This window comes from Chiroxiphia lanceolata, chromosome 7 (genome assembly GCF_009829145.1).
Source record: "Chiroxiphia lanceolata isolate bChiLan1 chromosome 7, bChiLan1.pri, whole genome shotgun sequence".
Lineage (NCBI taxonomy): Eukaryota > Metazoa > Chordata > Aves > Passeriformes > Pipridae > Chiroxiphia > Chiroxiphia lanceolata.
In genome coordinates, this window is record NC_045643.1 from 37,020,274 (window position 1) to 37,035,950 (window position 15,677).

The window sequence follows — 15,677 nt, forward strand, 5'->3', positions numbered from 1 at the left end:
AGGAGTCCAAAAGAAGTCAGAACTTGCGTACATATGACAACCAGGATTGTCATATTTGACATATTTGTCATTTTTGTCATGTTGTGACGTAAAATGCCCGGGACTTGAGGGGGAAAAAAGAGCTTGGAGGGCTTTGAGAGGGAAGAGCAAAGCAAAATACCCAGAAACTACCAGCATGCAAAGAGGAGACAGTAGGTATATAGGCAATAAACTTAAATTTAGAAAGTCAACCAGTCATGTCTAATGACTGCTAGGGAGAGAACCTACAAAGAGAAATGGAAATAGGGTATTAAAAGGGGGCAAGTTCTAAATAAACATGAAAAACTCTAATTAAGGGCAACAATTTGCTTACCCAATGCCTAACAGGACAAAATTAGGTATGGTTCTAAAATTTTATGTGAAAAAGATGTCTCACACCTCTCATTTTTACACAGTCATAGAATGGTTTAGGTTACAAGGGGCCTTAAAGATCATCTTGTTCCACCCCCTGGTCATTTTGTTCCACCCAGAATGGTCAGGGACAACTTCCACTATTCCAGGTTGTTCCAAACCCCATCCAACCTGGCCTTGGACACTTCCAGGGATGGGAGAAACAATAGTTCTTCTTAGAAATCCAAAATATGAAACAAAATTTCAATTATTGCTATCAAAGCATTTAATATTAAGCCACTACCACAAAGGAAAGGAAGCACTTAGGAGCCTCCTCTGTGTTATTTCCAAGATTTTTTAGTTCTTTCCTGTGTTCCTGTAGCTGTTCCCTTTTGTAAAGTATTTCAGGGTTTCAGAATCCATTAAATTGAAGATTTAATGAGTTTATGTTGCCAATACATGGCTTAGCTTAGTATTATTTGTGTTTACTTACACATGTGTACACACACACACACACACACTGTAAACTTGGAGAATGACCCATGGCCTACAAAGGTGGAACTGGTCACACTTTGTGTTCAATCAAAGTGTTCAAAGGAAACCCCCCAAAAAATATCTTTAAATCTTTCACTTGAATTGGGCTGGCATGGAAAATCGTGTTCATATTGTACTCATTTGTGGTCTGCTGCTCAGGAATTTTAACTGATGACAATTCAAAGATAAATTTGCTTTAAAAATAAATGATGAAAAATAACTGGCTTCTCCGGCTCTTATTTCATAATCTCCAAAGTATGTTCAGATTTATATAATTACAGTAGAAAATAGAAGTCTAAAAATGAAATCCGGTTTCGCATTAGAGCAGCCGGAATTAATAGGATTCTTCTTGCAATTCCTTTGTTTTCTGCTGGAGAACCAAACTCCATCATGGGTGGGGAAACCATGGTGCTCTGCCCTGTTTGGGCTGTGATTGATGCTGTGGCATGGGAGCTCCAGGCTTCTCAACTTCTCTGAGCTGAGGAGATAATCAGTGGGAAGCCCATCAAACGTGCTCACAACTGGGCAGGTACTTTACTGAGCTAAAGCTCAAAGTTGGGACACTTTGGACAATTTTTACATCTGTTTGTAACCTCTAAATGTGGCTTTCAGCCACTCATTCCCTTCTCTAATTCATATGAAAAAAGTCAGACTTTTTTCTTTCCTTCACGCAGCAATAATTTGGAAGCTGAAGGTGTTAAAATGTAATTCAAAACTAGGAAAAAGAGCCAAAGCTGCTTAAACGTGATCCTACTGAGTGAGGTGGAGGGCATAAGGTCTGACTGCAACCTGAAATCAGCTGGATCTCTGGAGGACAGCAAATTGCCCTGCTGGACATGGAGCTGGACAGTAATCCAGCTCCTGGGATCCCAGCACAGCAAGGACATGGAGCTGCTGGAGAGAGTCCAGAGGAGACACCATGATCAGAGGGATGGAGCAGCTCTGCTGGGAGGAAAGGCTGGGAGAGATGAGATTGTTGAGCCTGGAGAAGAAAAGATTCAGAGTGACCTGATTGTGTCCTTCCAGTGCCTGAAGGGAGCCTGAAAGAAAGATGGAGAGAGACTGTTTACAAGGGATGGAGTGACAGGACACAGGGAATGGTTTCAAACTAAAAGAGAGGAGATTTAGATCAGATATTAGGAAGAAATTATTCCCTGTGAGGGTGGTGAGATCTTGGCACAGGTTGCCCAGAGAAGCTGTGGCTGCCCCTGGATCCCTGGAAGTTTCCAAGGCCAGTTTGGACAGGGCTTGGAGCAACCTGGGCTAGTGGGAGGTGTCCCTGCCTGTGGCAGGGGGTTGGAAGGAAATGAGCTTTAAGAATCCTTCCCACCCAAACCATTCTAGTTCTCATGAATTTGTGAAGGTTTCACTAATTTCCTCTAAACTAAGAGTGGTCAATCCTATTTCTAGTGTAAATATTCTTCCCAATCCAAATTCAAACTTACTTTATAGTCTGCTTACTACAGACCATGCCCCAGATTAAAATATGCCTTGTACCTCTCCTACTAAAGACCTTTACAAAAGCTGACAATACCATGTATAAGTTGCCTTTATCTTTTCTATCCATTGTTACCAATATCTATACATTCTATAACCTGTTACAAGATTTAGGAATGTCCCAAGAAATTAAAAATATACCAAATAAATCACAAAGTGAAATATAAAATGCAAGAGATTAATTTGCAGAACCAAAAAATCTGTGGCTAAGTCAGGTGGTGCAGCTTGTTACTCCTCTGAGTAGCTCTAATGCAATGGAACTCACACCTGAAAGGGAAAGGAAGCACGGTTCAAACAGGGAATTCCTGAAAGAAGCAATGCAAAAGCAAAGTCAGATTTCACAAACATTCACAAATATGCTCCAGCTCAACTCTAAAATCATTTATTGTGTCTCTACTCTTTCACCAGCTCTGAGGTGTTTGGGTGAAATGTAAATTTGATATGAATTTATAAAATAAACAGCTGGTGCCAATAGAGACATGGAAAAAAAATGATCAACTTCAGAAGCATAACCCCTCAATTAAAAAAAAATAAATAAATAAAACCAAACCAAACAAATAGAAGAGTTTCTCTACCAACTTAAATTTTCAGGCTTCCAAGTGAACACAATGAAAATTTCAGTGAAATTATCATCCATGGGATTGCATCTTTCTCCTTTTCTGTAGGACCTGCATAAACCCTGTGTGTTGCCACCCTTTTCCTCTTATCCCATCAACCCTTTTCCCAGCTTTACCTTCACAATATTGCACCTGTCCCTCTGTATTATCCAGCAATTCCCCAGCAATGCCACCCCTCAGGTGACATCGATACCCTCCCTGCCACTCTTACCCTCATCCACATTTATGTCATGTGTGGTCCAAGGCCTTCTTCTCCCATTTTTCCACGTCTGTGACTTCCATGGTGGCGATAAGGAATCAGCTTTCTGATGGATGGTTTCACAGATGAACATGTATTCGTTCACTGAGACATAGTTTAAAATAATTGAGACCTGCTAAGCTGTATGTAAGGCTTGATATATGATATGATATATAATATGGATGTAATATGATTGACTGGATGATCTACAAATGTAAGTCACCACTCACTCCTTGTCATGTTCAATATTCTGTCTAGTTTTTCACCAGATTATTTGAATCAGGGTCGCTGTCTTCATGTGTGTTTTTATAGGTTTTACCACAATAGGATTCTGACATAAATTACAGTCTAGGGATTGCCAGCAATTTTGTTAATAATAACTGCAATAATAAAGCAAAACAATTCCTTGTGGTGGGCTAATCTTTTAAGCTGTAAAAGCCTGGATTGATTACTGAGTACTAACTCATCTCTGCTGCATGAGGAGGACTGAATAGTTTTCTGGACACCAAAAATAAAAACTGAAATTTAAAACTCCTCAGCACGTGCATCCAGCTACAGGCAGAGTGGAATTCCATAGAATCATGGAACAGTGTGGGTTGGAAGGGGTCTTAAAGGTCTTCTAGTCCAACTCCCCTACAACCAACAAGGGCATCTTGCTCCAAACCCCCTCCAACCTGGCCTTGGACACTTCCAGGGATCCAGGGGCAGCCACAGCTTCTCTGGGCAACCTGGGCCAGGGTCTCATCACCCTCATAGCCAGCAATTCCTTCCCAATATCCCATCTCTCCCTGCCCTCTGGCAGTGGGAAACCATTCCCTGTCTCCTGTCCCTCCATCCCTTGTCCCAAGTCCCTCTCCAGCTCTCTTGGAGCCCCTTGAGGCTCTGGAAGGTGCTCTGAGGTCTCCTTGAAGCCTCCTCTTCCCCAGGTTGAACACCCCCAATTCTCTCAACCTTTCCTTATAGGAGAGGTTCTTCATCCCTCTGATCGTCTTTGTGGTCCTCCTTGGAACCCACTCCAGCAGATCCAGGTTTTCCTGTGCTGAGGACCCCAGAGCTGGACACACCAGTATATCAAGGCACAGTATTAGAATTCAAAAGGCCTTGTCAAATTGGAGAAAAGACCTAAAAATCCCATTTAATGAAAGAAGGAAAAATGCAAATTTTACAGTCAGTGAGGAATAATCAGGCTGTTAAATGCAGAATGGGGGATGTTCTGCTGAGACAGAAGTTCTGTGTGACAGTTACACAAATCAAAATATAAAATGTTATCATACTGTAGAAAAAAGCTGGATAACACCTCAGGGTCCTGCATATGGATACAACTGGAAATAATGTAGAATAACTTGCTGCATTTTTGGCCTTGATAATACTTGGCCCAGCTGTAGTTCTATACACAATCATTAAATACCCAGGACAAGAAAAATGTGGATAAATTGGAGAAAGACTAAAAGAGAAGAGGGAGAATGATAAGCATGTAGAAAAACAGAATTTCAAGGGAAAAAAATAAAAGTTAAGGAGTTGGGATTGTTTGCTCTATAGAAGAAGAGACTGGGGTAAAACTGCATATAAAATTATGGGCAGGAAAAAACAGGAGTCCATTGAAATTGCAGCAAAGGGCAGTTGGTGAGATATTGTGAAAAATCTCATGGACATGTTACTAAAAAAAATAATAATAATAAATAAAATTAAAAATAAATAAAAATTTTAAAAATGAATAAAATAAAATAAAATAAAATAAAATAAAATAAAATAAAATAAAATAAAATAACCATACAAGTGGAGATACCTGAACTGGACCTTCACATAAGGCTTATTTAATAAATCATATGCCCATGCCCAATGGATGTCCAGTGACAGTGGGAATAAAAAAAGTAAACCAACAACAACAACAACAAAACCCCTCTGGTTATTTTTTTTGGTGAAAAAAAAAAAAAAAGGAAGTATTTGGCTGTACAGAAAAAAAAAAAAAACACCTTGGAAATGAGAAACATTTTGTGCAATTTCATTAGGATTTACATCCTTTAACGTGAGATAGACTTGAAATCTATTTTTAACCAAAGAATCTTATTAAAGTAAGAAGATTGCCTGGTTTACTGCTTGTAGTTGTTTCAAGCAGTAGTGGCTGATGATGCTCTTTATAAACAATAGGGAATAAATTTAAACAAACTAAAAGATGTTTAATGTAAAAAAATCCCTGCAGCTTGAGAAAAAAATATGTTGTTGTGGATTGCATATTTTACATGCAATTTATGCTGCAGTTTCTCTTCATTAACCACATCTCACAGATTTTTCAAAGGACCAGCATGAATATTATTAACATGTGTTAAAAATGTGTTTAAAATAATGTATAAAGCTGTGTATTTAAAGAAAAAAGTTTAGGTATAATGAACAAGGTTGTCTGTGTATTATAAATTGGTTTGTGGGTGTGTTGATATATAAACCAGGCTCTGGGTGCACAAATGCACATATATATTGCTCTAGAGCTGGTGTTTTAATTAAACTGAACTAGACCTTAACAAGAGCATCCAATTCATATTTTTTTCTGTTCTATAGATTCTTATTAGTTAAAGCAGATATAATCCATTCTGGAACGTGACATGTAGAAATTGCCAGAATCTCCTTTTGTTTTATTTCTTTCCTTACCATTGGTTTCCTTCTACTGCAAGAATTTCAGGAAATACCTTGTAACCTTTGGGTTTTTTCTGCAGTACAGCCTTTTTGCATCCATCTTCCAAACTTTGGTAGCATGGTATTGATAGAAATGATTGATAATGGCAGACACAGGTCTTGAAAATTACAAAAATCAAAAACTTATAGTCTGAGCAACTGAAAATACTCAATATTGTCACATCATTCTGCTCCTAGTAACACCTCATAGAGTCCTACAGTGGTTTGGGCTGGAAGGGATCTTAAAGATCATCTAAAAGATCTAAAGATTATCTAATCCCACCCCCTGTCATGACCAGGAACACCTTCCACCAGCCCAGGTTGCTGCAAGCCCCATCCAACCTGGCCTTGGACACTTCCAGGGTTCCAGGGGCAGCCACAACTTCTCTGGGCAACCTGGGCCAGGGCCTCACCACCCTCCCAGGGAAAAATTCCTTCCCAATATCCCATCTATCCCTGCCCTCTGGCAGTGGGAAGCCATTCCCTATGTCCTGTCCCTCCACCTCTTGCCCCAATTCCCTCTCCAGCTCTCCTGGAGTCCCTTTAGGTCCTGGAAGGAGTTCTGAGGTCTCCCTGTGTCATCAGACTCAAACATAATATTCTGAAGTAGCATATTTCTGTCATTTTAGGTGGAGGCCTTTGAAAGACATTCAGCATTGATTACATTTACTCCTGCTGATGTAAATGGGAGCATCATTAGGTGAACAGAGCACTTTCACAAATCCTATACTCCTGCCTGATATCAAGGACCAGCCTAAAGTCTTCATCAGTGCCATGCTGGGATTTGGTCTGTACTAAATGTAGGTTGTTTTCTGTAACAGAAAGAGGAAGAAAGATCACTTGGTTTTTAACCCTCTATTTTATAAGTTATTTCCTAAATTTTCAGTTGGTTGGATTTCCCCTTGCAATGAGAGGGTTTGCAAGTTCAGAAACAATTCACTAGGGGAATGAGGACCCCAATGTTGATACCAAACACCAGAGAAGGATGGTTTTCTTTATACAGTGGCTTTCAGAGAGGTTTGGCACATAAAAGTTTCTCTTCTAAAAAAAATTGGCAGCTCCATCTTGATAAAAATTCAATCAGTAAATAAGTCATTTTAAAGCAGTGCTTACTGTGTACAAGTGGAATCACAGAATCATCCAGGTTGGAAAAGCCCTCCCAGCCCATGGAGCCCACCCTGTGCCCGATGCCCACCTTGTACCCCAACCCAGAACACTGAGTGCCACATCCAGTCCTTCCTTGGAACACCTTCAGGGATGAGGACTCCACCACCTCCCTGGGCAGCCCCTTCCAATGCTTGACAACCCTTTCTGTAAAGAAATTTTTCCTGAAAGAACAGTTTAAACCAGCTAGAACTCTTTAAACTGGCGGAGTAACACTGGAAGTTCTCCTGGTAAAGCAGGCTGGGACATCAAATTGGGGCATCCCAAGGCTTTGGGGGAATGTACACCTGGATTCAATTCTGAATCCAAAATTTGGATGTGTTTGTCATGCAATCAGTTGTGATGCATCCATAACCAGATCCAAAGAGTTGAAAAAAAAATGATACATTAATGGTAGTTCTAAATGAGTGTCAAGGCAGTGTAGCCCAGAGCCAGGCTGTAAAACATCCTGCACTTCTCCTGGCTCAGTGAACCCTGCTTCATCCCAAGTAAATCACAGCCCAGAGGGAAAGTCCAGTCCAAATTAAAACCCCCAGATTAATGATAGCCCCCAGACTTGTTCGGTTATCTGATTTTCCATGGGAACTCAGGCTCAGCTTTATCACATCCTACTTCAGATGTTTCAAAGGGTTTCCTGTGTTAGACACCTACAAGGCTTGGACTCCCCTACCATGGCCTGGAAAAGGGAGACTCTCTTAATGGGTATCTGGCCATGGCTGGATCCAGGGCTTGCATCTCAATGAGTTTATAATTAAGCAAGGCAGGGTCTGTTGCCTGGCTCTCAAGGCAAGAGACGTGGTAGGGATCACATCTCCATGGCTGCTTGACCTCCCTGAGAGCAGTGTGGGGTCCATGCTGGGGAAGGAATCTTGTTTCCAGTCCAAACTGTTCCAGGGATGGTGCCAACAGTGCAAGGGATGAGTAAGTGTTGCCCAGATAAGTTGTGGCTGCCCCTGGATCCTTGGAAGTGTCCAAGGAGAGGTTGGATGGGGCTTGGAGCAACCTGGGCTAGTGGAAGGTGTCCCTCCCTATGGCAGGGGGGAGAATGAGGTGAGCTTTAAGGTCACTTCCAATCTAAACCGTTCTGGGATTCTCTGGCCAAGCATGACCTGGAAAGTTGGTACGAGCAGTGTGAGCATGAGCGGGGATCTCTCTCTGAATAAGGGTGACAGAGAAAAACCAGGGAAACCAGGACATTTGGGTGACTTAGGTGATCGTGTAGATACATAAACCAAAAGCTCTCCGAATTAAGAAAAAAAAAACCAACCCTAATTAATGATAATATTGATAGGATAGATTAATACTTTATGATTTCCTCAAAGCTGTGTTGACTTTGGTAACCCTGGCCTAGTGTAAATCCCTCAGCAATGCTCTCCTGTTCTGGATCACCCAGGCAGCAAGATTCAGTCTTGGCTTGAGTAATAAGACAGGATTGCTTAAACGAGGATTCTTCTGAGGCTTTTGAGCTTCAGCATTAGGCCTGAAGTTAAGACCAGTAATGAAAGGATATTTATTATCAAACAAGAGCCTTTGATAGTACCAGCTTGGACGTGTGACATGATTTGGAGGTGTGACAAGTCTTTTTACACCAAGATCTCAGTACTGCATTGGAGTTGCCTCCTGCCTGCTGCACTACACTCCTGCTTGCTCCTCGGTCATTCATGGAAAAGACATGATCCAAGTCTCTTTTTGTAATATCCAAGTATATTTCACTGCCAAAACAGAGATGTAACCAAAGTTCCCACCAAGCCACAAGCACAGCAGATCCATTTGTCTTCTCCCACCTTTTTCCAGAGCCTCGGATATCTTTGCTTCTGGGCTGCAGTTTTATTTATGTAGTTGTGCATTTCTGCCCTTTGGATCAGGGACATGTTCACCCAACAACGAGATAACAGCTAGAAATAGTGAGTTTTCTCTCTTCTCCCGGGAAGCAATCAAGTCTCTGAGGTCTACATGCAACCCCAAATTCTTGAGCTAAAAGTTAAGGCAGCCTTTCCCTGGGGAAAAGCTAACTTCATTTATAAAACACATTTGATTTCCCTTTTCTAATCTCTCCGTAGCCTTTTTCCACTGCTGCGTGCTTTAATTTCGCTTTCAGTCAGAAGTTTAAAAAACTTTAGGCTTCTAATAACTGGAAAAAAATGGTTATTTAAAGATAACTGCAACTTGCTTAACATGCCAGACTATCATATGCTCGCTGCTTTGAAGCTGCAAATTAATGACGAGCAGGAACAGTGACTATCTTTCAGAGAAAACTGACCTCTTTCTAATGGCTCATCGCTAATGTCATCTGTCTGCTGCATCTCATTATGGGAATTTCACGGAGTAGGGAAGTATCTTAAGGCTGTGCACAAATAAAAAGGACCTTCTAGTATTGAGCACTTTGAAAATTTTTGATCTCTCCAAATACCTTCCTTAGATACTGGTTTCCCCTTTTGTGCATGGCACGCTGCTTATGTCATCTATTCTCTGTGACTAATTATGTTAATTTTGTGCCATAAAAGTAACTGAAGGCTGTTAAGGAATAAAAGCTTTTGAGTGGCCTTATTTCATAAACACCCCTTTTGAACAAGGCGCATTTAGTCATATTTGCAGTAACAGAAAGAGTCTTGTGCTAAAAATACAACAAAGGCTCTTGAATATGGCCATTTATTCCTACTTTATTAGGTAATTTATGAAAAGTATGAAGGGAAGCCTTTTTGTTACTATAATTTGCATAAAGCTGGTGCCCCATTAATGAGATAACTTCCTGCCTTTTGTGTACCACCAGCTGGAAATAGAAATATAGGAACTTTTCTGTCTCCCAATTACTTAACCTGCTGAGTTCAGAGTTGGAGAGTAAACAGGATTCATATCAGTCAAAGAAGTTGATTTCTGCTGCTCTATCTAAAATGTTTTTATTTAATTAAGGAACCAGTGAAAGCAAAACGTTAAAAATACACTAAATGTCCATCAGCTCCACGACACCAAGGCTTTAGACCTGGGCTTCAATTTTGCACCTGTCTTTTTGTGCTGTCAGTCACAATTAGTTGTGCTGCAGAGTAGGTCCATCAGGAATCAAGGCAGGCATCTAAAGCCGACAGTTTGAAGGGATCTGGGTGCCAAGGGATGCAGATGGGCTCTAGACATCATTTAAAAATCACCTAGAAACTCTATTGGAATCCAGGGCCCAGACACTCTTGGAAATCTCATTAATTGCCTCTCTGATGCTGATACTTTAAATACTCTGATTTGGAGAGAAAAATCCCTGCTCCAGAGGAATAACTGAGCTTTTCCCAACAAGGGGAAAATTTTTCATCTATACCACTGATCTGTGTGCCAAAAGTTCAATCTGCCTTCAGGTTGGCTGACATGGTGCAGAGATACCTGTCACTCTGGTAGAAACAGAGTTAGAATTTCTTTTTCATCAGTTTTCCACATTAGTAGCATCATTTTGACTGCTGAATTAAAGGTATTGTTTATCAGTTGTAGCATCTCAGAATCATTTATACATAAGGTGATAACTTAGCCATAAAATCAATGGACCAGCTCCCCTATTTAGATATTTTTACACTGTTTACTATCTCTGAATTTATTTCAAGTGACTTAATTATAATTAGGATAATGACAACTCCTTAACAGTGTGCTAAAACATAAGCAGGATAAAAAAAAAATCTATGTATCTAAAAAGAATTTAAATTTCAGCTACTCAGTCTTTGCGTGGTTTGAGGTCAGTTTGTTGTAGCAGTAAAGATTGTTCAGTGGGCAAATTACTTGATTAGCCATACCTGCCTAATGTGTTAAATCTGAATAAAAGGCATCTTTTGAGGTGGAATAGAGCATGTGACAGGTTTGTACTCACCACACCCCACTCTTTGGCCAGGGATTCCCTGCTTTCCCACTGCAGAAGAGCTGGGCTCACCACCATTCAGCCCTAAAGGAGGAAAAGGCAATCAAAATCACCTTCCAGACAATCAAATGGATTCAATCCCAGTTTAAAGAGTCCTTTGACACTACCCTGTATATCTAAACAAATCACTGCAAACCCACATATCACCTCATCTAGTTAAAATATGGGGGTATTTAGAAGAGCTGCAATAGAGTTTCCACTGTCATTTTAACTATGAGCTAAACCACGAGTGCTGACAGGCTAAAGGTTGTCACAGTCAAGGGCCTAATTACTCTACAAATTGCAGTGAGATGATAAGATCCATCTCCTCTTGCTTGGGGCACTGGACTGGGGAGGAAAGTGTCCACAGGCTCCTTTCAGGGGCAGCAGAGACACACAGACACCTCCAGACTGGGATTCGCAACTCACAGGGACTGATTCCTTCCCAATTCAGATGTCTTGAGTGTATTCTTAGGAGGTATGAGTTTAGACTCAAATTATTTTTAGATTGCACTTAAAATAACAGTTTAAATTGGATCTGAAGGTGTGTCTGGAACTGAATCTTCAAATTCTACACAGTCACCTAATTTGCTGCCTCAGTGCTGTGTTTCTGCCTGTGGCAATCAATGAAGGCCCCAGTTTTCCCCACACACCTTTCTGCCAGATTTTTCCCTGACCCATCAGTGACACTGAATATTTTGTGCAGCCAAATGTGGTGCTAGAATGAGCTACTTTGCTAAAAGACTGCAGGAAAAAATACATTCAAGGGCCTCATAAAGACTTGGGAGAAAATGATGAGTTATAATTCCCAGTATAGGACATTTGCTGGACTAAAGTGGTTCTGGTGCAGCAGCTCAGGTGGGGTGGAAGCATTTAGAGAAGTCAATAGTGCTTGCTCTCTCTTCTTGGTGTGAAATATTCACAAGCAGAGAGCTCCTGCTCTGCTGCAGAGAAATCTGTGGCACCAACCTCATGTGTCAGGAGAAGGGATTCCATGCAGATTGCTGGCCAGAAGAGCAGCAGCCCTCTAACACCTAGAAAAGGGACTGTTTCCAAAACACCTCCAGCAATAATTCATACTGTAGGGTTACAGAATCATGTGGGAAACACAGGAATAGCAGTGGGAGCATCTCACAGACAATGCCGGAGTATAAAGTTTTGTTCTAGGCTGACATGAAGGAAATATCACATAAAAAACATTATTGCATAAATAAATCTCATTAATTTACAAGTTTGTTGGGTTTTTTTCCCTACTCAAACCCCGAGATTTTTCTATTTTGTTGGGTTTTTTCCTAGATAAAAAGGGGGTTTGACCCTTCCCTTTTTATTTTTTTTCACTGCCCACAGGTTACAAACCTCAACCAAACACTTACCTGGGAGGTATTTAACACATGGCTGGCCCAGACCAATGCCAACCTTCCAGAGCTTTCCCCAGGTGCCTCCCAATGAAAGGTCAGCTGCTGTGGAGAGAAGGGAGAAGAGAAAGAAATGCATCTTTTTCTGCAGGAATGTAGTAATAGGCCTAGAAAGGCTTTGGGTGTTCAGTGTTTAAGATTCAGTGGGATATGAGCCTATATAAAACTTGAAATAAAAGCAGCCCATTGACCTATTTAATGGGACTAGTCATTAAAGCCACGAGAGCCAAGGAAAAAACAGCCTAATGAGGAATTAAAAAAATAAAAGAGGAATAAAAAAGCAAAAAACCCTCTCCATGCCCACTAGCCCAGGGCTAGCTTAATTAAAGTCAAAGTAGAAATCTGCAAGAATAAAGAAATAAACAGTTAAATGTGTTATTTTTATCTCCATATTCCTGGCTGCTCTTTCTCTGAGATTGGTTTCATTCTCAAATAAAGCAACAGCCTCTTGTTTGCTTTCTGTTCTCTGCCTAATTTGGATAAATATAAACTTTTCTAGGCAAACCCAGAAAATCAGTTTTTCCCCTGAATACGGAGCTCTGATGAAGATTGTTTTGCAATTCTGATAATTACGAATATTTATAGGACATGGTTTAAGAGGGCAGCACTAATTGGACAACGCTTTCTGGACTCCCTTCTCAAAGCACTTAAATGATAAATCAGTCACCAAAGACGAATAATATAAATAAAGTGATAGATTGGCTTTCCCTCTCTCTTCCTTTCTTTTGATTTACCAAACAGCTCCAACAAGCTGTCCGTGGCCAGAAAGCCGGTCTTAGAACGTTGTTATGTCTGTTTACAATGATTTGGGAGACCAGAGGGGAAAAGTTTGAATCAACAAATATTTTCTACATTCCTACTGGTAACTCCAAGGCCGGTTTTCAGGGTGGGTTCCCCCCCCCCCTTGTCTGTTACAAGTTATGATGTGTGGATGAAGGCTTTTTCCCATGCAGTAATGACTGTATACTGAGATTTCAAGGGGCTGTTCATGACAATCCCATTTTCTGTGTAATTTCATGGTTGTCTTCTTGAATGAAGATATTGGCTGCTCTGAAGCAGGAGGTCAGATGCTCCTGCTCCCTTTCAGTATTGTTCCGGAGTATGTTTCCTTTCAGCTGATGAAAAGTAATTCATCATTTACACCCTTGAATTCTGCCAGCATTTTTTTGAACAACTTTTCTTTCCCCGTGGTACCTTGGGCCCATGAAAGAGATAAATAGGTTCAATACAACGCCGGGCCCCGGATCCTGGGAGCAGGTTCGGCCTTGGAGGCCCCGAGCTGCCCCTTTCTCATGATGGAGTTTGTCACCTTTCTACCTCTGGAAGTCAAATCCTGTCGACTCAGCCATCTCTCAGCCTCTCTGAAGTGGCTTTGGCACCCACTGGGGCATGTGAGCTTAAAATTGATTTTTTTTTAAGATCTGTCAAGTTCCCTTAAGGGAGTGGGCAGCCAGCCGGCCCTCACAAAGCGCTCAATGTCTAACAGGCACCCGAGGAACTTCCTCCAGGAGGGCACCGGGGCCCCAAATCCCCACCCCTCGTTGCTCAGGAGCTGCCCCTCCACCAGAGAAACCTTCCTGCCAGGCTGCCTCCTCCTTCCCAAAGCCTTGAAGCCTCGTTTTTCCTTTTATTTAAGCAGCAGAGATGTTAAAATAGTGGCAGGGATACCCCTTGGAAGTGGTGCTCCCTGGCATTGGGCACGGCACGAGGTGGCCACTGCTCACCTCTGCTTGGCACAAGGGGATATTGTCCCCCACGTGTCCCAGGAATGCTCTGCCCTGGGCAAATAATTCATTATTGTGCCCCATAGACTCTCAAAATATCGTTGGACAAGGAAAATAAGGGTGGAAAGAGAATAAAGATTTTCAGCTGAATAAAAAGGTATAAATATATAAATAGAATCACATATTGTAAAAATATATATTATATATTTATTGTATAATATTATACTATGTATATTATTTTACACAATATAGTATTATATTGCATATTATTATGTAAAATATTTGTTCACTATATATTAGTGTATATATATTCATATATATTAATATATATAATATATATACTACTATAGATATCCATATTATGGATATCTATAGTAGTATAAATATTATAGTATATAATATATAATATATATAATATATATAACATAATATATATACTATAATGTACATACTATATATGCTTTATTATAGTATATATATTAATATACTATACATACACTATATATACAATACAACATATATTATACTCTATATATACTATATTATAGTATATATATTAGTATACATATATTCCATATTTTAAGTATATATCTATTATAAGATATTATATATTTATACTATGTATTTATTATATTATATAATTATATATAATATAATTTTACATTATTAATAAATATATATATAGTGTATATCCCATCTTTAAATGACACACACAGTTGAAGCCAAAGACATCTAAAAGCAGCAAATCTACTGATTGCAGAAAATTAAAACCTCTTTACAGAGTGAGGTTTCAGCTCCCAAAAATTCAGTTCCCAGAAGGCAGGCGGGGGGAGAGACTTAACCTCCCAATGCCAGTGGCATCTCTGGGAGCATTTCAGAGCCCACCCAGGTAAATAAATGAATTTTGAAGGGAAGAGCTCTCAGCAGATTAGATCACTGGAAAGCAAAGCAAAGCAAAGCTGGTTACAACAGCATCACTGAAAGAGGCTCAGTCTGAGCAATAATTTCAGTGCAGGAATTCTGAATTATTTCAAGGCCTGCATTTAAACACTCTCCGACACAAAGAGATTTAGTAATATAACCTCTTATTTATTTTTTTCAGCAACTCTCTCTTGTTTGGTTTAGTGTTTTAGAGGAGAAAATAATCTTTCAACTTGAGCAATTTTGTTGAGTTTTTGCTCAGCACACAGGCCTAAAATATGGAATATAACCTGGGTTTGCTCTTTTTTTTCTTTTTTAATACCCTATGGTTTCCTCCTCCCTTTGCTGCAAGTGTTTGTTTTTTAACAAAAATATCCTGTGCATCCACATTATCAACACACGTTTGAGTGGGCAGAAGGGTTGGTTAATCTGCCGCTGTCGTGACAGCAGGGGGAGCAAAAATCACTGCAACAGGGGGGAATTCACAATGATCCTGGCTATTAAAAAGCCACTTCTGAAAAGAAATAGGCATTTTCTGGAGAAAACAATTGTTGAACGCATTTATTATCACCAGCCAAGCTAAAGCTGCAGGTTAAACCCAAACTTTGCTGTGCAAACTGTTAACAGAACAAACAGCAGCCAGAAGTAATTACAAGTTTGAAA

At 40.2% G+C, this 15,677-nt stretch overlaps 1 long non-coding RNA gene across 1 annotated transcript; it reads right to left on the reverse strand.

Moving 5' to 3' along the window:
- Positions 1-2,571: 2,571 nt before the first annotated feature.
- LOC116789459 lies at positions 2,572-13,842 on the reverse strand. The gene is made up of 4 exons (XR_004358036.1): positions 13,679-13,842; positions 12,328-12,414; positions 10,928-10,999; positions 2,572-2,667 (listed from the first exon to the last, which is right to left on the reverse strand). It is a non-coding gene; the product is annotated as an uncharacterized LOC116789459 (long non-coding RNA).
- Positions 13,843-15,677: the final 1,835 nt, after the last annotated feature.